The sequence below is a fragment of the Rattus norvegicus genome, chromosome 10 (assembly GCF_036323735.1).
Source record: "Rattus norvegicus strain BN/NHsdMcwi chromosome 10, GRCr8, whole genome shotgun sequence".
NCBI classification, from domain to species: domain Eukaryota; kingdom Metazoa; phylum Chordata; class Mammalia; order Rodentia; family Muridae; genus Rattus; species Rattus norvegicus.
The window spans coordinates 17401363-17422432 of record NC_086028.1 but is presented as its reverse complement, the minus strand read 5'-3'; the positions used below and the strand labels follow the sequence as shown (position 1 = coordinate 17422432).

General features: G+C 47.5%; 1 pseudogene; it reads left to right on the top strand.

The window, feature by feature from the left end:
- The first annotated feature begins 16859 nt into the window (after nt 1-16859).
- Tmem134-ps1 (transmembrane protein 134, pseudogene 1) lies at nt 16860-17445 on the top strand (annotated as a pseudogene).
- Nucleotides 17446-21070: the final 3625 nt, after the last annotated feature.

Genomic DNA, 21070 nt, shown 5'->3' with positions numbered 1-21070 from the left:
TGCCCACTTAAAGTCTCACAACACCTGACTGAAGTATGTGTGTGGGGGGGCTGCTTGATTAATCGCCTTTTAACAGAGGACCTAACTGAGGACAGCCTCCAAATTCATGGAGCAGGTGGGTCAAACCCATGGTTGCCCCACACTAAGCAAATCAAAGCTAAAAGTAACTCCACATCTTTTTCCCCTAGCCTCCTAGCATTGGTTGGGTAACTGACAGATGCTGGCTAAATGAATGAATGAATGACCGGACACATAGAATACCATGGGTAGGATGTTCAGATTGAAGATAGTGTTCTCACAGCCACTAAGCAGGGCTCTTCAGGGACCTTCTCACTCATAGTCCAAGATCATCGGAAGAGTTTCTTGAGGGAGGGCTCTCCTCTGCCAGGCAGGCCTTACTGATTCCCTCTGGAAACCCCTCCATTGCCTGTTTGACTTCTTTGCCCATGCCTTCTGCCATTCTAGCCTTGAAGGCTGACCTGGATGGTCTTGAGGAGAAAAAGTCTTAGTAATCCTCCTCCCCCAGCTCCCTTCCTTCAGAATTGTCTTTCCCAAAGACCATTTTGTGCCAAAGATAGTTTCGTGCTGCCCCAGGCACAGGACCATTTTCTTGGCTCTCTTGACAAACAGACTCTTGATTAAGCTGTTCTCACTGACATCCCCCCTCCCCCGTGGACAGCGACATCTATGTGGGACCAGGCGGTGGGTCTGACCTGGGGAGGTTATATTGTTCCTGCCTGCAGCTGTAGTGCCAGCATCACATCCCCTCATTCTTGCCCCACTCCCCACCCCCCACCCCCATCCCCCATCCCCATCTGCTGATTTCTGTCTGTGAGTTGGATCACTCTGGGTCACTCAGGACCTTCGAGTCTTGCAGCCTTTGTCCTTGGGTATCTGGCTCATTTCAGTTAACACTCACAAGATGTATCTGCCTCTGTGCTCCCTGATTCAGGACCTTCTTCCTTTTTGTGGCCGAATATTATTTCATTGTGTGTTTCTTACCCGTTTTCTTTGTTCACGTATCTGTGGTCACTTTGGCTATTGCCACCTTTGGGCTATTGTGACTAAGGCTGCTGGGAATGTTGACATTCAGATATCCGTTCAAAGTCCTTACTCATATACTTTAGAGTATGTTCTGGATAGATTTCTGGATTGCATGGTAATTCTACCTGGATTTGTTCATTCCACTTCCTGGTGGCCATTTTATATTTATTTTATGTATATGTACACCTGTGTACCTGCATGCTAGAAGAGGGCATTAGATCCCATTACAGATGGTTGTGAGCCACCATGTGGTTGCTGGGAACTGAACTCAGGACCTCTGGAAGAGCAGTCAGGGCTCTTAACCGCTGAGCCATCTCTCCAGCCCATCCGAAGTGCACAAGACAGGAGGCCCCGCTTTCTCCTCTATGCTCCCCTCGCCTCTTACTTTCTGCTTCTTCTATTGTTCCCGGACCACACCACCCAGTGGTGTCAGGAGTGACTCACTGGAGCTTTTGTTTGCATTTCCCCAGTGATTAATGACAGAGGAAAAAAAAACGCCTGTTCAAACTCTGCCGGATTTTACATAGGGGATCAGTGCTTTTCTCCTGCTGTTGTGAATCAAGTGGGAGGGAAATCCCACTTGGATCCTAAACTTACTCTAGCCCAGCCGCCAGCCTAATGGTATTTGTTGAGGTCTGTCCATGAGCTTGGCGCTGGCCTGGCACTTCCGTGCATCTTGTCTTACCGGAGTCGCATAGCCCTGTGAGGTACAAGCCATTCTTTCTGTTTGCCCATGAGGGGAGGTTGGAGAAGTGTAAACAGATGGGTACTTCCCTGTGATGATATTGCTGGAATGACAGGGCATCTGCAGAGAGTCTGACTTCAAGCTTTGTGTTCAGCCATAAATCTAACAGGGCATGTCATGCGGGGCCTGCGGTTGGGCAAGTCCCTTGGTCTTCTCACCTGTAGGCGGTATGAGAACAGCCAGTCTTGGAGGCTTGTCTGAGGGAGGTACTTCATGGAAAGTATCTATACTGCGATTTTTCTAACGGGTAAACTGGTAATAGCCAAACTCTCCTTTAAATCTCACTCTCAGGTTCAACTTTAATCTTGGTGTTGCCCAAATTCCATCCATGTTTTTTCTTACTCTGAACCTCTTTTATCTCCTGATCACATGTCCAGCCTCACTGACTACCAGTCACCTCTCGTTTGGTTCCCAAGTGCTGGGGAAATGGCTCAGGGATAGAGCATGTATTAAGCAAGCATAAAGACCTGAGTTTGAATCCCTAATAATCATATAAAAAATTGAGTGCAGTGACCTACGTCTGTAAGCTTTCCACTGGGGTAGGGGACACAAGACAGACAGATCCCAGGGGCTTGCTAGCCAGGTAGTCTAGCCAATATGTGAGCCTCAGATTCAGTGAGAGAGCCCATCTCAAAAAATAATGAAGAAAGGAACCAAGAAAAACATGTGGAGCACTGGACTCCAAAGTCCACACAGGAAAGAGCACTCACACACACACCTAGACATACAGGGAGACACCACACATGCCATAGTTTGCCAACTTGACTTGAAACCTAGACACCTGGGAAGAGAGAATCTCAACCGAAGAATTGTCTCCATCAGATTGGCCTGCGCTCATGTCTGATAGCTAATGGATAAAGAGGACCTAGCCCACTGTGGGCAGTGTCATTCCCTAGGCAGATGGGCCTTGGTTGCATAACGAAGGCAAGCCAGGGGAGCTAGCCAGTCACCAGTGTTCCTTTATGGGCTCTGCTTCAGTCTGCCCCAACTTCCCTCAGTGATGGATGACCTGGGAGTTGGAAAATGAAATAAATCCCTTCCTCTCCAATTTGCTTTTGGTCATGGTGTTTTATCACAGAAACAGAAGACTAATTAGAACAACACACAAAAATAAAAGAGAAGGAAGAAAAAAGGACCCATGGGGAAGCTCAGAGGGTAAAGATGCTTGTTGCCAAGACTGATACCAACCTGTGTTTGATCCCTGGGAGTCATGTGGTGGAAGGAGAGAATTCTCTTACGTTGTCCTCTGCACTCCATACATGGGTTGTGACACACCTGCACGAGCGTGCATATGCACAGAAACAAACAAATATCGAGCCAACAAGAGCAGCTCTGGTGGTCCCCAGCTCCAAAAAAAAAAAAAAAAAAAAAAAAAAAGCAGCTCTGGGAGGTAACCCCATCCCAGCCCTGCACCCCTGTGAGTGCATTCCAGACAGATCTGCCTCCTCCTCATGGTGCCTAATGCTTTCAGTTTCCCAAGCTAACACCCTTGACACCATTGCTACGCATTCCAGTTTAACCCTTAACACCACCGGCCAACTGGACTTTGGGCCCTTCCTGTTCAGAAAAAAAACAGCCTGTGAGACAGGTTCATTATCCCACCTTCTTACGGGGTCTGTCTTAGTTAGGGTTTTACTGCTGCAAATAGACACCATGACCAAGGCAACTCTTCATAAGGACAACATTTAATTGGGGCTACAGGTTCAGAGGTTCAGTCCATTATCACCAAAGTGGGAACTTGGCCACATCCAAGCAGGCATGGGGCAGGAGGAGAGCTCTCCATCTTCATCTGAAGGCAGCTAGCAGAATCCTGACTTCCAGGCAGCTAGGACGAGAGTCTTAAAGCCCACACCCACAGTGACACACCTACTCCAGCAGGGCCACACCTTTTAATAGTGCCATTTCCTGGGCCTAACATATTCAAACCATCACAGGGTCCTCAGGTCTCTCTCTCTCTCTCTCTCTCTCTCTCTCTCTCTCTCTCTCTCTCTCTCTCTCTCTCTCTCTGTTTTGTTTTAAGAAAAGGAGAGCTTGAGAGATGGCTCAACAGTTAAGAGCTCTTGTTGCTCTTGCAAACAACCAGAGTCTGGTTCCTTGAAGCCATCAGGGATGGCTCATACCCTGTATCTCTAGCTCCAGAGGATCTGGCGCCCTCTTCTGTCCTCTGTAGGCACTTACATCCACACACATACAAATAAAATAAACATATCTTAGCAGAAAAGGAGAAAAAAAAAACTTCAGGGAAGGGCTATACCTTAGACAGTTGCCCCATTTCACAGTCATCTGTGGTTTAATGATAGGCACACAGTCTCCAGGATGCCCCCTGCAGGCTGGTGTAGGAGTGTAATGAGGGTGCCCCCTGCAGGACGGTGTGAGAATGCACTGCTTATCAGCAGGTAGGTTATCTCCAGCATCATCATCACTCTGCATAATCCAGTGCTTGTTAAATGTCTGTTTATAGGACTGGACTCAGATTCACATATTCAACACACACAAACACACACACACACCACACACACACACACACCACACATGCACATGCCAGACACACACCACACACATGCACACACACACCACACACACACATACTACACACACACATACCACACACACACACTCAGCACATACACACACACAAACACACACGCACACCACACACATACACACACACACACACACACACACACACACACACACACTCCTGGCTCTCTCACCAGACCCCAAGCTTCCTAGATTGGCTTTACTTGTTTTAAAACTCCCAGCTCTCTGCACAGAATTGCAGAGAGTCTCTGAGAGATGCTTCTGTGACGGGCAAGCCTGTCTCTGGCTGCTTGACCACAATGTGTTCTTACTAATGACAAATCAGCCTCTAGGTGGCCTTCTCTGCTTTTTTGTCTCATGGAGTCGTTTGGGAGTAGGATATCGCCCTTGATTTAGGTCTGCAGAAGCCAGGAATAGAGCTCAGGCTCCAGCTTTAGCTGGTGCTATTCCAAATTCCTGGTCCAGAAGGCATCTTGCAAACTCAAGTGCGGCAGAGCACAGAACGCCCCTGCTGGAGTCAAGGGGGTACTGCATTCCACATGGCTGGATCAGACAGGAAGGCACCAGAGGGGCTTCTCATCGAGCTCGAATGAGCTCCTGGTCTTTCAGTGATTCTGATGTCAGCATGGCTGGCAGGCTGTACTTCTCCCAGTCCCTAGACCAAAAACAAATAGGCCAGGGAGGCTGAAGCCTGTTTTTTTGTTGCTTTTTTACCAGCAGCCTTGGGGCTGGAACCCTGCTCTTTCCCAGGACATGGCTGGATGGAGAGGGGACAGAAATGATCTCTCTGAGGTGCTGTCTGCGTGCCTGTTTCCATAGGGATGCTCATCACAAGAACAACACCCGTGAAGGTTTAGGGGCCTAGAACAAGCAAACCATGCCTAGAGGACGCTGGCTTAAGCAGAATCCCCATGCAGGGAGAGCCTCGTGGTATAGGAGGAGGGTATGTGTTCTCAGGGGCAGGGAGAGAGTACGCAGTGTCTCCTCCATCATCTCCATCCTCCTGTGGCCAAGTTTATTTCCTTAAAGGGGGCACTGTTTACACTTCTCTCCTACCCAGAAGCCTTCTCTGGATGCCCTTGCCCACAGATGTTCTTCAGTGTAATTGGTGTTCAAAGTTGCCACGACCGAACCCCTTGTCTTCCCACCTCACCTTCCACCTTTCCCCCAATTTATAAAGAGATGTAACTGTTACCAGCCATTTGTCATCTACAACAATGTAAATGGAGTCAACTGGAGTCAACTGTGTTCCTAACATCCCTGTACTGGTCCAGATACAACAGGAAGTCAGAGGCCAGGGGTGGTATAAAGAAATGAGGTTTGCTGAGTTCACAGTTCGGAAGGCGAAAGGTCCAAGGTCAGGCGGCCCCCTGTGACCTCTGGTGAGGACATTGTGGTGGGCGGCATCACAGTGGCAGGAGTGAGATGGGCGTCCAGAGAGACTTGGGGTGAGTATCACCCTGCTGTATAGGGTAAGTTGCCCTGGTTAGAGGATCAATACATTAATCCCTTCTGCAGGTGGCGCTCTTCCATGAGACCCACTCGCTTAATGACAGTGTCTCCTGGGGAGTCATGCTTCCTACTCACAGACCTATCCGAGCCACAGTGAGCCCAGCAGATCTTCAGCGCATTAATTTTCTCCTTTCAGCGAGAAAGCAGGAACTAAGAGAGGGTGCCTAGGGTCATGCAGCACAGAAGCATGGCTCGCTGAGACATGAACTCAAACATCTCTGGCTGCCTCTGAGAAGAAACAAAGCTCCCTTTGAGGACAGAACTGGGAGTCTTCCTGATATCCTATCTCCCTCCCTCCGCTGAGCAGCGTTTTCTGAGCTGTTCTCTATTCTCAGCCAGGAGCGTGTTTAACCAATAAAAATCAGATCGCATTCCCCGCCCCCACTCTCCCATTGCTTAAATGTCCCAGTGATTTCCTGCCGCATGTAGAATAAAAGGCAGATTCTTAGAGCAGCCGTTAGGGATTAGCAGAATCTGGTTTCAGAGACCTGCTGACCTCATCTAGTCCCCTCCTCTGTCACACCTTCTTCCTACATCCGCTCTGGCTTCACTCCACGTCATGAAAGGTATCCCTTTATACATGCTGCTCACTGCTCGGAAATGCTTTTCCAGTCTTTAAGCTTTAGTCTAAGTGTCTTCTTCTGCAGACTTTTCTAATGAAACCTCCTTCACCTCCTGCGTGCATTTTCTTCACAGCTTTTGGCATTGCCGCCACCTCTTCTCGCAGGACCCTCCAGCAGAATGTAACTACATGAAGTTGGGCAGGCATCTCCCTGCTATCATCCCCGGGTCAGCACAGTCCTGCAGGCCCCTAGAAAAGAACCTGGAATCAATGAGCACTTCCTTTCCTGCAAGAGGAACAGGGGTCTTCTGAGTGGCCAGCCACTGGCAGCTGATCTGTAGATGTTTACCAACTGAGTGGATAAACACGGGTGTGGATGGGGGAAGATCATATTCACACACACACACACACACACACACACACACACACACACAAAACCCCCAAAATTTTGGGTTACATTTCAGTTCAATGAACACATACCCAAAGGCCACTGAAAGGCTAAGCCTGGTAACCAGTGTCTCTTTTACAGAAGGGGGAGACACTGGCAGCAAGATGTAACTATTTAAGGGTAAGCATCACCCTGCCACTGAGTAGCTCCCGTGCAGCCTCTCCAGGTGGTCCATGATACAATCCCCTAAAGAGCAACTGTTACTGTTTCACAATTGTTCCTCAGTGCCTCCCACTCTAGACATTCCCAGGACAACTTAACCTTCTGGAGCAACCACATGCATACCGTGTTCAGCCCTGTCTATCAGACACACTGCAGAAGAGCATGGTTTGAAAGTGCAGGTGGCTCTGGGAGCTCCTTCATTCATTTACTTAAGCCATTCATTCATTCACTTGGTAACTTAATACCTGATCTGAACAAGGTGCTTGGGTGACAGAAACAAACACAGCAGGTAGGAATTGTTTTTCTGTGACTCATTCTAACAGGGAAGGCAGGCAATCAGCAACAATCGATGAAGCATGTCTTACCCATAGAGAGTCACTGTTAGAGACAAAATAAAAGTATACAAGGGATGCCTTACGTGGCCAGAGTGACACCGAAATCCGGCAAGTGTCTCTGAGCCAGATGGCCTATTCATGACCCTCAGCAGCATGGAACCTGGGCACAGCTCTTTACGACTGCTGTTCGTAGGTTCAGCAGCTGAGGGCCTGGTGTTGCTCAGCGGAGTTGAGATGTGGGTGGAAAGAAGAGGAGGATGGTAGGTGGCTCAGCAAGCTGGCACTGAGGACTCAGGAGATCCCTAGGTAGGAGTGGTATCATAGGGTAGAGAGATTTGGAGGTGGAGCTGGGCTCTGGCCAAAGAGTTCTGGCAGCAGACAGCCTGACCCTGCATCAGCCCAGCTCTGGAAGTGTGGGTGGATATCCTGAGGAAGGAAAGGGACTTTTGAAGAAGATGGTGGTCCTGGGTCTGTCTCATGTTACCCTGCTAAGAGCTGGGTGGTCACTGTGTTACTGTGATGCTGCCGTTTGCTGGAGAATTGTTGGGATTATCTTCTTGTGCACTGGGTAAAGGTTATCTTTGTATCATTCAAATGTTGATTTATGTATCTGCAGGGAGCTGAAGACTGTCGGCACTTTGCTATTGTTATTTTTATGAAGCATCACCTGCCTGAGTCTTTTGTAAACTTGCTTCTCCACTACCTTCTGACTGGTTTGGTAAACAGCTGATGGCCTAGAGCAAGGAAGGAGAGGAAAGGTGGGAAAATGGGGAAATCTGGGCAGAGATAGGAACTGTGGGATAGAATTAGACATGAGGGATTCAACAGCCAGGCCTGGAGGAGGGAACAGGTGCTGGGACTGAAGGAGAGGCCAAGGGGCAGACTGTAGATTAGAATGAACAGGCTAATTAAGTTATACAACTAGTTGGGACATAGCCTACACTATAAGGCCTAGCATTCATAAACATAAGACTCTGTGTCATTTTTTTTAGGAGTTGGTGAATCAGAGACAGTCCAGTGGTATTTGGTGCCCAATGTGGGGCTCGAATCCATGATCCTGAGATTAAGAGTCTCAGTTGATGCATTAAGTTCAGTGAATGACACAGAGACAGGGATGTAGCTTGGGTTGATGTTCATGCTGGGTGACAGTGATGTCTAGGACAGGCAGTCCTGTCCACTGCTGACTTAGCTATGGGCCTCGGGGAAGCAGGCCTGACTCCTCAGAGTGCGTGGCCCAGGGCAACCAGAATCTCAAGCGTAGCAAAGCCAAAGGCCAGCAGAGAGGACTTATGCTGCCCTCCCATCACATGCTCTGTGGAGCTGAACTTCTTCCTCACCTCTGAGTCCTCTGCAGCGGCATCTCACGGGATGGTCCAGCGCGGGAAGGCTGGGCTGTATACTCAGGTCAGCCAGCACCCGCCCTTGCAGAGAATATCAGGATGGTTTTGGTCTGGTTCCAATCCGTGGCCCTCAGCAATATGGAATCTGGGCCTAGTTCTTTGAGCCTATTGCTCACGTGTAGTAGAAAATTATTTAAATCCCGGCCCGGAGTTTCTACCCCACCATTGGTTATGGAGTTCCCAGATGAAAGACACACTCACAGCCTTTACATGTGTCATCAGTCTTAATCGGCACAGTAGCTGGGCAACTGCCTAACCTCCACGCTGTTAGAATCTACTTTCCTATTGATAACCCTGAGTTATTGCTTACTATCTACTACATTCCAGCTGAGGTGCTCTTAACTCCAATTGGGTAGCTCTCGGGGCTCTCTTGACCCTTAACCCACGGCAGCATCTCTTTCCTCCCTTCCTGCACATTCTTCTTCCTCATGTTCCTCCTTCCTCAAGCCCTCGAAACCTAAAACCCCACCTATGTCTCTTCTGCCCAGCTATTGGCTGTTAGCATGTTCATCCACCAATCAGAATTAACTTGGGGTGGGACTATGCACAGACTCCAGGTCTTGAGGACCAGCACTTAGCATTAGAATAGACAGTAAAAGACAAAACAAAACCTTAACACACACACACACACACACACACACACACACACACACACACAAGCACGCACGCAGCACACACATACATACACACACACCTCTATAACCAGGTGAACTAGAGAAACTGGAGAACTGTTTGGTGCAAACAAACAACCTAAAAAAAAAACCAAAAACAACCAACCAAACAAAAAACCATCTGACTGCAGTTCTGCAGGGAATACTTCAGATGCTGTAGCTGCTCTTCCTCCTCAAATGTCATGTCCACTTTGGTGTCAGAAGTGATAGCCTGGTGCTCGGGTGGTAGAAGGTGGTTATGTCTCTGCCCTGTGTGTGGCAGAATTTAGATTCACACAGCCCAGCTACAGGGGAGAGTGAGGTGCTGCCCAAAGTGGGGTTTCTTTTTCCTCTGGACTCAGTTCTTCCTGATCCTCTACTCTATCCCTGGGGTTAAGCCTCCACAAGGGTCACTTGGGACAACCCTCTCTTTTCTAGCCCGTTAAAGTGGAAACTTATGGTTTCTTTGGAAAGTCAGTTGTGTTGGATGGTGTTTTGCTGGGGCAGACATGTGAAGGAACATTTTCCTGAAGCATACACACATAAGACGACATTTTGCTAAAGCAAGCATGTGAAAGGACATGTGATGAAGGATTCTTCACTAACGACAGGCATGTACTGGTTCACCTTACACTGAGTAGCTGAGCTCCATTAGTCATGACTCCATAGAGAGAAATGCACCAGAAAACTTCTGGTGGCTTCTAGTCACTTTTATGGCCTCGGGCCGATTGGCAGAGTGATGTCAGCTGATACAGACTCACGAGGAGTTTTGCTAAGACAGACTCAAGTGTTGAGGCAAGGCACGTAGGGAAGCAAGATCCATGTGATGTTTGGAGACAGTAGAATTAGGACTTGACGGACAATCACGGAGCTTGATTGTAGGGCCAGCTGTGCCACACTTCCTGGTCTCCAGTCACTGAGAGAGGTGCAGCAGAGAACGTCTCCTGGCATCCCTGCGGGTCATAACCACTCCTGCTGACTTGTGAAGGTTTGGTTTGAGCTGTTTCTGCTAGGTCATGCCACCACTGCTGATTCGTGTTTGCTATCCCGACATGACTGAACTGGACTGCTGGTTTATCTGTGAGGTGTTTGTGAGCGGATCGAGCTGCTGCTGTTAGCTCCTGTGAGCTGCACTGCTGATTTCCTGACGATGCAGATGGGATCTGCCCCAAAGAACAATTTCTAAACAGGTCCATTTCCCCTGTATCTAATAATCTTTCCTTTCCACTACCTCTAGTGGGAGGTCGGCTAGAAGGGAGGTTAAAGCATTTAAGAACCCTTATTAAAAGGTAGGGTTTGGGGGCTGGGGATTTAGCTCAGTGGTAGAGCGCTTACCTAGGAAGCGCAAGGCCCTGGGTTCGGTCCCCAGCTCCGAAAAAAAAGAACCAAAAAAAAAAAAAAAAAAAAAGGTAGGGTTTGAGAAATCAAAACAACAGTTCTGATAGCCAGCCATCTGTTTAAGTCCACCACATGATGAAATAATAAATATGTCTTTTTTTTTTAAGCAGTAGAGGCTGGGAGAGTAAGCAGCATTTTCCCCATTTTTTTCCCTAGCCCTGAATCTTAGTAATCTTCACTCTCCAGCTCGACTTTAAATATATATTTATTCTTTCCCAGTCCTTGTATATAATCACACCCTCCCCTACTAACCTTCCGTGTCTCCCTCTTCTTCCCCCTCCCGACAAGTCCTTCCTTCCCAACAAATCTCTCTACTTTCACACTGTGCCTGCCTTCTGGAAGCTGTTCTCAAGGAACTGTGGTTTTCATTTGGGTTGTTTGCTGTTTTCCTTCTCCCAGCTACAGAGCCAGGGATCTGCCTAAGGACAGGGGCTTGGGAGGACGTTTAACATACACACTGCTGGATTGGAAGTGTGTGTGTGTGTGTGTGTGTGTGTGTGTGTGTGTGTGTGTGACAACCTTGCTTCTGGAGTGAGTAAGTTCAAAAACAGGGCTGTTACCAGTATTATGTGCACCATCCTGTAGCCGTGTGAACTGGAGAAACTGGGGTATTTCCCAACATCTGTTTGGTGCAAAGAATTGCTAATTTTAAATGTCAGAACTCACACTGCACATATGGCTCAACCCACTATCCTCACCAGAAGCATCAATGGCAGACCCGATGTCATTGAAGAAATGGATTCTCTAGAGCCATTGAAAGATGCAACCAGAGAAGAGATGGCTCAGTGGCCAAGACTACTTGCTGCTCTCTCAGATGGCCCAGGTTCAATTCCTAGCACTCAGATGACTGCACACGGTTTCTTGTAACTCCGGTTCCAGGGCACTTGATTCCTTCTGGGGGCACCCAGCGTGAATGTGGCACCCAGATTACATGCGGGCAGGACATCATACACAGAAGACAAAAAAAAATTCCAAAAGATTACAGCTAGATCAAGAGATCTTTATATCACAGTTTATGTATGTGGTGATTTTCTTCGTCCATGTAAATGTGCAGTCTCTGGTGGGACCTGATGATGGTAAGCATAGGAGAAAAGATTTGTAAAATTAGGAGATGATATGATCACCACTCCAATTTCCTATTTAGTTGTTATTGAGTAGCTCTCGGAAAGCTCATGCACAAGTGTCTTAAAACGGCGACCATCATGCAAACTGCACCAAGGCTGAGAACTTCAGCAGGGCTGAGGGGTTAACCCATCTTCAGCTCAGGACTCCTTAGAGGAGTTCGTGCCAACTCACAGTCACATTTGCTTTTCAGAGTTAGGATGGCTCAGTTGGGATCCAGTGTTGGAAAGATTTTACAATTTGTGACAGTGATGATTATCAAGTAATTTTTGGTATCAAGCCAAAATTTTTCTAGAATTTGAACATCAAAACCAAACCATCTTACATACTCAACCTTTTTTAATTGGATTCTATCATCTATTATCTATCTATCTATCTATCTATCTATCTATCTATCTATGTATCTATCTATGTATCTATCTATGTATCTATCTATATATCTATCTATGTATCTATCTATGTATATATGTATGTATCTACTGATGTATGTATGTATATATGTATGTATCTACTGATCTATCTATGTATCTATCTATCTATGTATGTATGTATCTACTGATCTATCTATCTATCTATCTATCTATGTATCTATGTATGTATGTATCTACTGATCTATCTATCTATCTACCTATCTACTTATCTATCTAGTTTAAAAATAATTTTTTAAAATTGTATGTACATTTCTGTTTTACCTGCATGTATGTCTATGTGAAGGTGTCAGATTCCCTGGTACTGCAGTTATAGACAGTTGTAAGCTACCATGTGGGTGTTGAGAATCGAATCTGGTCCTTTGGAAGAGCAGCCAGCACTCTTAACTGCTGAGCCATCTCTCCAGTTTGAATCTGGAGCTCACCGATTAACGAGAGGCCTGGAATTCTCCTGTCTCTATCTATCTCCCAGTTCTGGGATTACACACAGAGGTTGTCACATTCATTGACGAGGAGACTGGTGATCTTAACTCAAGTCCTTACTTGTGCTGTGAGCCACCTTTTCAGGCTCTAAATATCTATTTGCTTGACTTAAATGTGTCTTCAAGGTAAAACCAATTTATCAGCACAGTGTTTCGAATCTTAACAGTAACTGAAATTACAGAAGACTGATATATAACCAAAAGAGACTAAAATTATGGAAAGTCCAAATCACATTCAAATCAAGCAGTTTTATACATTTTGACATATTGGTTAAACATTCCCAAAAACAGGACAAAATGTAGCATTGCTTTTCAAGTTAGTATAAGAATTTGAAACATTGTTCAGGATATCCAAGAAGATAATCAATAGTTTTGTATATCTGGGACTTCACTTCCACCCAAACAAGTATGTAATCTTGAGGTTTTCAGAGGAATCTCTACGGCTATAATCTGATGTTCATCTAGAAGAAAGGTTTGATGGCATCTCTTTGCTAGACTTGTGTGGGTCAGCATTAGTTACTGGTCTCATTACTGCAACGAAACACTCAACAAAAGCAACTTACAGGAGGGAAGGTGTTTCGGCTCACAGTTTGAGGGTGCCATCTGTCCCAGCAGGGAAGTCATGGCAACAGAAGCCTGAGACCTCACAGTGTAGGCAGACAGGAAGCAGAGACAAATGGCGGCACTTAAGAGATGGTTTATTCAGTCCAGGACCCCAGGGCATGGGGTGGTGCCGCTCACACTCAATATAGCTCTTCGAACCTCAACCTAAACTAGACACCATTTCACAGGCAAGCCCGGCACTTAACCTAAAGTAGACCATTCTTCCAAAGCATACTCAGAATTTTGGTCTCTAAAGTGAGTCTAGAGCAGAGGTTCTCAACCTGTGGGTCACGACCCCTCTGGGAATCATATGTCAGATACCTTGCATATCAGATAGCTACATTACAATTCATAACAGCAAAAGAAAATTTTACAGTTTTGATGTAACAACAAAATAATTTTATGGCTTGGGGGTCACCACAACATGAGGAGCTGTATTAAGGGGCTGCAGCATTAGGAAGGGTGAGAACCATTGGTCTAGATCTTGTCAAGTTAACACTCAACATTAACTATCATGGACCCCATCTTCCTATGTCCAAACATCCCTCACTTCCTATCATGTCTTACTCACCTCATCACTTGTTGGTGTCACTTAGATTTGTGAGCCACTGTTTTCAAGAGTGAACTAGGCATGGTGTCACAGCTCTGAGGAAGCAGAGACAGGCAGATCACTGGGGCTTTCTAGCTGTCCAGCTTTGACTGCTCAGAGAATTCCAGGCCAGTGAAAGACCATGTTTCAAAATTAAAATTAAAAAACAAATAGAAGAAGGATGGGGTCTGATGAACAACACTTGTGGTTGTTCTTTCACCATGTGTGCACTCATACACATATACACACATGTGCATCCACACACACACAAACATGCACACACATGTGCAAACACAAACACATGCACACAAAGTGCACACATATACAAATATGTGCACCCACAAACACATATATAGGCACACACACAAGTGTACACACATCCAAACATGCAGACACATGTGTGTCTACACACACATATATCCACACACATATGCACCCACAAACACATACACAAATGCACACATGTAAGTGCACACAGAGAGAATGAAGCACACACAAGTACACAGAGGACTCAATGAGAAGTCACTGGCAGCTGGAACGCCTCCTGTGGAAGCAAAGACTGCAGCAGTAAATACAGCATCAAACATCCACATCGTTGTATGCTGCTCGCTACTCTTTTATAATTAACTTAACTTTTTAAAAATCAAATCTTTTCTTTCTTATCTCCATTTTATTTCTCATTTATGTCCATTTTCTTTACCGATGATCACAAACATGGGAGGATTGAAATCTCCTTAGATCTTATAATCTTATGTAAGAATTTTCCCAACTATTGTCCAGAGGGGTTATGTTGCTACTTTGTTGTTTCAAGACAAGGTCTCACTGTGTGGCACTGGCTGGCCTGGAACTCACTAAATAGTCCAGGCTGGCCCTTGAATTCATAGAGATCCACCTCCTCCACCTTTCAGGTGCTGAGATTCAAGGTGTGCGCCCTTTAACCATAACCTGCTACACTGTTTCTCATTCCAATAGTAGCAATGAACCCAAACTTTCTCTCTCCTTATCCACAGTTGGTGTTTTTCACTGTTTCCACTGTTCTGATTGGTGTGCTGTAACGTTCCACTGTAAGTCAAGCCCTAGTGAGTGCTCCGTGGGGGCCTGGCTGGCCTCCAGCTGTGGGCCAGTGTGAATAGCACTGCTGTCACGCTGGTCTGACCTTTGTTGAACAGCTGCTCTTGGTCTTTGCAGGTGGATTTGTTAACTCAAGTGGTGATTTCCAGATTAACTCCCCAGAACATACAAATGAGTTTTTCTCACCTGGTAGGAGAGAACTGACTTCTGAGAGTTGTCCAAGGCAAGCATGGGTTGGTGTCACACACACACACACACACACACACACACACACACACACACACACACACACAAATAATAGTTTAAAAATTTTTTTATTTTAATTCAATACTTTTTTCAGTGTGCTTCAGAGTCCAGGGTTTTTGGTTTTCCTGATGTGTAACCAGTCCCAGGACCCTCTTCTCTTCTCAGATGAGCTAAGGACAAACTTGGAGTTTCCTGTGGGCTCTGAGACGAGCAGGAGGCTCTGACAAAGGACAGAGTGGAACAGCTGCCTGGGAGTGGAGCCAAGACTGACTGAGCTGCTGACAGTGGCATTGGGCCCTCATTGTGAAGTCAATCACAAGGAAAATGGGTTCAGGAAGCCGGAGGCTTTACAGAGGAGCCATTAAAGGGAACTAGAGATGACCAGGAAGTCCTAAGCGGAAATGGAAATCAATATCTGTTGTTTTTGAACTGAACAGGCCAGGAGCCACAGAAAACCAAGACGCAGAAGTGAAGCAAGCAGAAGTCATTTGGGAAGCCGGGGCAGGGGATGGGTGGCGGAGTAAGAAAGCAAAAGAGTAATTCAATTGGAGAAACTGCTCGCTGAGTTTTTAAAAGCAAGCTAGCTCAGGAAATATCTGAGCAAATTCAATGACTGTTGGAAGATGGATGGCTAGGAATTAAGAGCCCCCATAAGTAATGTGCAGGGTGGGGGTATTCCTTACGTTCTTGCACTGACAAAACATGTTTCTGGAAGAACGCTTGGGTAAATGCCTTTGGTTTTGTTTTCTCCCAAGACACTCTACAGCCCAGGCTGGCCAGTAGCTCACTATGTATCCCCAAGGTAGTTTCAAACTCAAGGCAATGCTCTTGCCTCGGTTTCCCAAGTGCTGCGATGACAGGTGTGAGCTGCTTTCCCCAGGTCTGGGAATGTCATTCATGGATCAGCAGGCCGTGTGAGAGGTGGAGCAGTGAGACTATAGAGTGAGAGGTGACCGAGATGCATTCATTATTCTGGTCCACAGTGGGGATCCTGGAAAGCAGAACCTGCAGGAGGGTCGGGGAAGAGGTAAGGATGGGCGGGGACAAGGAGTTCTGTGCTGGGAGTGAAGAACTGTAAGTGTTCCCGAAAGGGGCGTAGACACAAACCATGCGTTCAGAGCAGCAAGTGCACCTCTGTCCCAGATGGCTGAGAGTTCCGCTAGTGTGAAGACTCCATAGAGATGCTGAGGTGAGTATCAGCACAGCAGCTCTGGCGGCCTTCCTTAGTCAGCTGACGTGATGGCCGCTCCTTGTGCTTCCGGAATGGTCATACAGAGGAGAGCTAACTCTGACTGAGCTCTTCACCTGTATTAGCTCAGTGAATTCCCTCCACAGCCTGTGAAGGAGTGAAATAATCTCATAAGGCCAGGATGGGGGCAGCGTGACTGGAACGGAGTTTCAGATGCAACATTTAAAGTCGGTTCCAAAAAAAACCCCAAAACCTCAGAAATTAAGATAAGTAATACATGGGCGGGCCCAAATGGCGGCGGCGGTGCTGGGCGCCTAGGCTGGCGGGGGGCCATGAGCGCCATCCGGCCCCAGTTCAGCATCGATGACGCATTCGAGCTGATCCTGGAGAACGTGGGGCCTGGGCCGGAGTCCAGCGGGGTCCCCCCGCTTCGGGCCGCTGCACTTCGAACGCTGGGCCCAGTTTGAGGTAGCTGATGAAGACAAGCAGTCCCGACTAGCTACCAGAACCTGGAAAGTGATGAGGATGGAGCCCAGGCCTCTCCGGAGCCTGATGGGGAGTCAGCACCAGGGGTTCTGGGCACATGTCTATCCGTAGCTCCCAGTGTTCCTCCAGCACTATCAGCAGTAGCACCCAGCGCTCCTGCAATGCTTGCTGCAGCTGGACCCAACATCCTTTGATCCAGAAAAACGGCCGGGTAGTGCTGGCCTCCTTCCTGCTTCTTCTGTTGGGACTAGTGCTTATCCTGGACGGAGTGGGACTGGAGGTGGCCCCCTCTCCAGGTGTTTCCAGCGCCATCTTCTTCAAGCCGGGTGTCCTACTGCTAGTCCCGGGAGTCTACCACGTGATCTTCATCTACGGTGCTGTCAAGGGCCACCGGGCTTCGGATTCGTCTACCTGCCCTGCTTTGAGAAGTGAGCTGCAGCTGGCCCGTGGCTTCCCAGTGATCCAAGGCCTCAGGTCACCTGCACGTGTCCACAGAGTATTCCTCCAAACTACACCCCGTTCTGTTCCTTTCACCTGGAAGACAGAGGCCCTCTGAGACCCTCACAACCACCAGGACCCTTTGGATTTGCTCAGGAAGTTTGGGGCATGCCAGCCTGGGGATATTGCCCTTACCTGATGTGTGCCTTAACTTATCCCTGGGCCCTGGACTCCTGGGTTGGTGTAATTTTGTGCGAATAAAAGGGTAATTACTTCCAGCAAAAAAAAAAGTAAGTAAAACATGAGTGCTTATTAAAAATAAAAGTTAATTCAAAAAATCAGCCCACAGTGATCAAATTACCAGCTTAATAGACAGGATCAATAAGACCAGGGAACTGGGATTCACACCCACATAGCCGGTCTGTCATACAACGATGTCCTTCTCACTGTCTATAATTGCATTCAAATTGACCAGCAGGCTACCCCTGCTATTCCTCCACTCCATGTGTGGCACTTGCCTAGGGTCCAGCACACAGGAGGATTGCAGCTCATGACTGCCAAGGGGCCCATAGAGGGCTACACAATAGTGGCCAAGTGTCCTCACTCCCCAAAGGCAAGCATGGCCACACAATCAGTACCTGCTCTGGAACTAAGGCCAAGGGTTTCCTCTGACTAACAGACATGACATATGCCCTAGATTATTCCTAGAGTAGAGTGAATATAAGATCACAATGCTAGGGTTTGAAAACACTTGGTGTTCTGTGCACTCTGGAGAGTATGACAGCCGGGCTTCGGGTTGTACATGAGTGTGTTCATTAAGTCTCTAACAAGCCAAAGTAGACGAATAAACAGTGAGCAGCCAATGACACTGCACAGCCAAACAGAGGAGAGTCCTGGGTCTGCTCTGTAGGGATTGGCCTAGACTGGTCCTTCCAGATGTCCTTCCAGATGTGCAAACTGACTATATGACCGGGAAGTTCTTTTTTTTTTTTTTCCCGGAGCTGGGGACCGAACCCAGGGCCTTGCGCTTTCTAGGCAAGCGCTCTACCACTGAGCTAAATCCTCAACCCCATGGGAAGTTCTTATGTTGAGGTTTGGTCTGTTGATATGTGTTATAATGTGAAGTTCTGTACCCTGTTCTCAGGTTTACAGGCTTTTGTTGTCCAAATGCTGTTCTTTGATTTAAAAATATTGGCTACAGACAATTATTGGAGGGGTCAGAGGTAGGTGGGTTTTGAGTTACCTGGTTGGGAATGGAGAAGAGAGAGAAGGAGAGACAAGGAGTAGGAGGAAGAATGAGGATAGAGGAGGAAGACACCATGAGGGGAGATGGTCCATGAGCACATGGCCAGGAGAAACAGCAAGTATCTGGGGTACAACACTGGCGAGGGAGCCTGGCCAGCAGTTAGAAGAGTAGATTAGGGGTCACCCCCAAGTAATTGTCGAAGCCAAATAAGATAACCACATTCCTAGTCTCATGTATTTGTAAGCTAGTCAGGGATAAGTTTAAATTTGTTGTACTACATTTTTATTGTAGCCAGAGGCACCTAGAAGAGTCCAGAGCAGAGAGAGAAAGACAGACAGACAGACAGACAGACAGACAGACAGACAGAGAGACACAGAGAGAGACAGAGACAGACAGACAGGAAGAAGGAGGAAGGAGGAAGAGGAGGAGGGGAGAGGAGGAGTAGGAGAAGGAGGAGGAGAGGGGAAGAAGGGAGAGGAGGAGTAGGAGAAGGAGGAGGAGAGGGGAAGAAGGGAGAGGAGGAGTAGGAGGATGAGGAAGAGGAGGAAAAGGAGGAGGAGGAAGGAGGAGGAGGAAGGAGGAGGAGGAAAAGGAGGAGGAGGAAGGAGGGGGAGGAAGGAGGGGGAGGAAGGAGGAGGAGGAAGGAGGAGGAGGAGGAAAAGGAGGAAGAGGAGGGAAAGAAGAAGAAGAAGAAGAAGAAGAAGAAGAAGAAGAAGAAGAAGAAGAAGAAGAAGAAGAAGAAAAAGAAGAAGAAGAAGAAGAAGAAGAAGAAGAAGAAGAAGAAGAAGAAGAAGAAGAAGAAGAAGAAGAAGAAGAAGAAGACAACATGGTCAGCAGACTGGACTTGTTCATGAGAGGATAGAGTGAGTAATGAAGGCAAAGAGACAAGAAATGGGGTAGAGAGGGGACAGAGAGACAAAGGGAGGACAGAAAGACAAAGAAAGGAAGAAAACACAGCTGGAATAGCAGGTTATAAGGAGAATGAATAGCTCCAGGAGGGAAGCTCATGAGCTGCAGAAGCTTAGGGTAAGGCACAGATGAGAAGAGCCAGGGCGCTTTCCGGAACTCTGAAATGTGCTCATCTCACAGGGGTGGGGTGGGGCTGTCTGTGCAGTAGCTGTACCAGCAGAGGTGCACACAGTGGGGAAGCCTATGGAGAACAGTGTGGAAGGGTGTGGGACAGAGTGGGGGGGCAGTGTGGGAGGGGAGACAGTGTGGGAGGGTGTGTGGGGACAGTGTGGGAGGGTGGGGGTATAGTGTGTGTAGGTGTCACAAATAGGGCATCCTCTCTTCTTTGTACCATAGTTACTTAAGAAGTCTCCTGCTACATCTGAAACTTGGTGACTCCAGAGGCATAGTCCCTCCCTGGTGTGCACACTATAGAAATCCAGACCATGTATCAAGGGGCTTTACTCTGAAACTTCTAGATGGTGGTGGGGGTGTTAGAGAACTGTGAGTGAGACCTTCACACTGACAGCCAGAAGGCAATCTAATGGAGCTACAGTCTGGAGGGAGCACAGAGATGGAGGCTCCTGCGTTTCTCTGATTGTATCTGTGTCCTCCAAGGACTGCCCAGAGGTGGAGTACTGTATCCGTGTCCTCCAAGGACTGCCCAGAGGTGGGATACTATATCTGTGCCCTCCAAGGACTGCCCAGAGGTGGGATACTGTATCCGTGTCCTCCAAGGACTGCCCAGAGGTGGGATACTGTATCCGTGTCCTCCAAGGACTGCCCAGAGGTGGGATACTGTATCTGTGCCCTCCAAGGACTGCCCAGAGGTGGGATACTGTATCTGTGCCCTCCAAGGACTGCCCAGAGGTGGGATACTGTATCTGTGCCCTCCAAGGACTGCCCAGAGGTGGGATACTCTATCTGTACCATTCGAAGGATAGTCCAGAGGTGGCACCATCCAAAAAACACCCAGATGCAGGCTAATCTGAGAGTTCTGATAGGAGACCACATATCAGCTATTTCCTTCACTTGGCCCTCCCCTTCTCAACTGTGTGCATTATATGTATCTGTTCATCTCTGTGTGTGCATGTATGTGGAGGGAGTATGTGCACATGTGACTATGATATGTGGGGGCCAAGGGTTTTTGTTCGATGTCATCTTAGCTCTCATCTTAAAATATTTCTTTTTGCTCATTGTGTGTATGTGTGTGTGTGTTCACCATGACATGTGAATGTTAGAGGTAGCAGGGACCAGGTGGCAGCACTAAATCATCAAAGGCAAGAAGATCGTAGTAATCATCATAGGCAGCATAGACAAAGCAATGTCCTAATGGCCTGACCCTTAATGGGCAGCACAGGCAGAGTGAATTTGACGGTAGCATGACTCATATGGACTTTTGGTACTGACTAGCCAATCATAGTG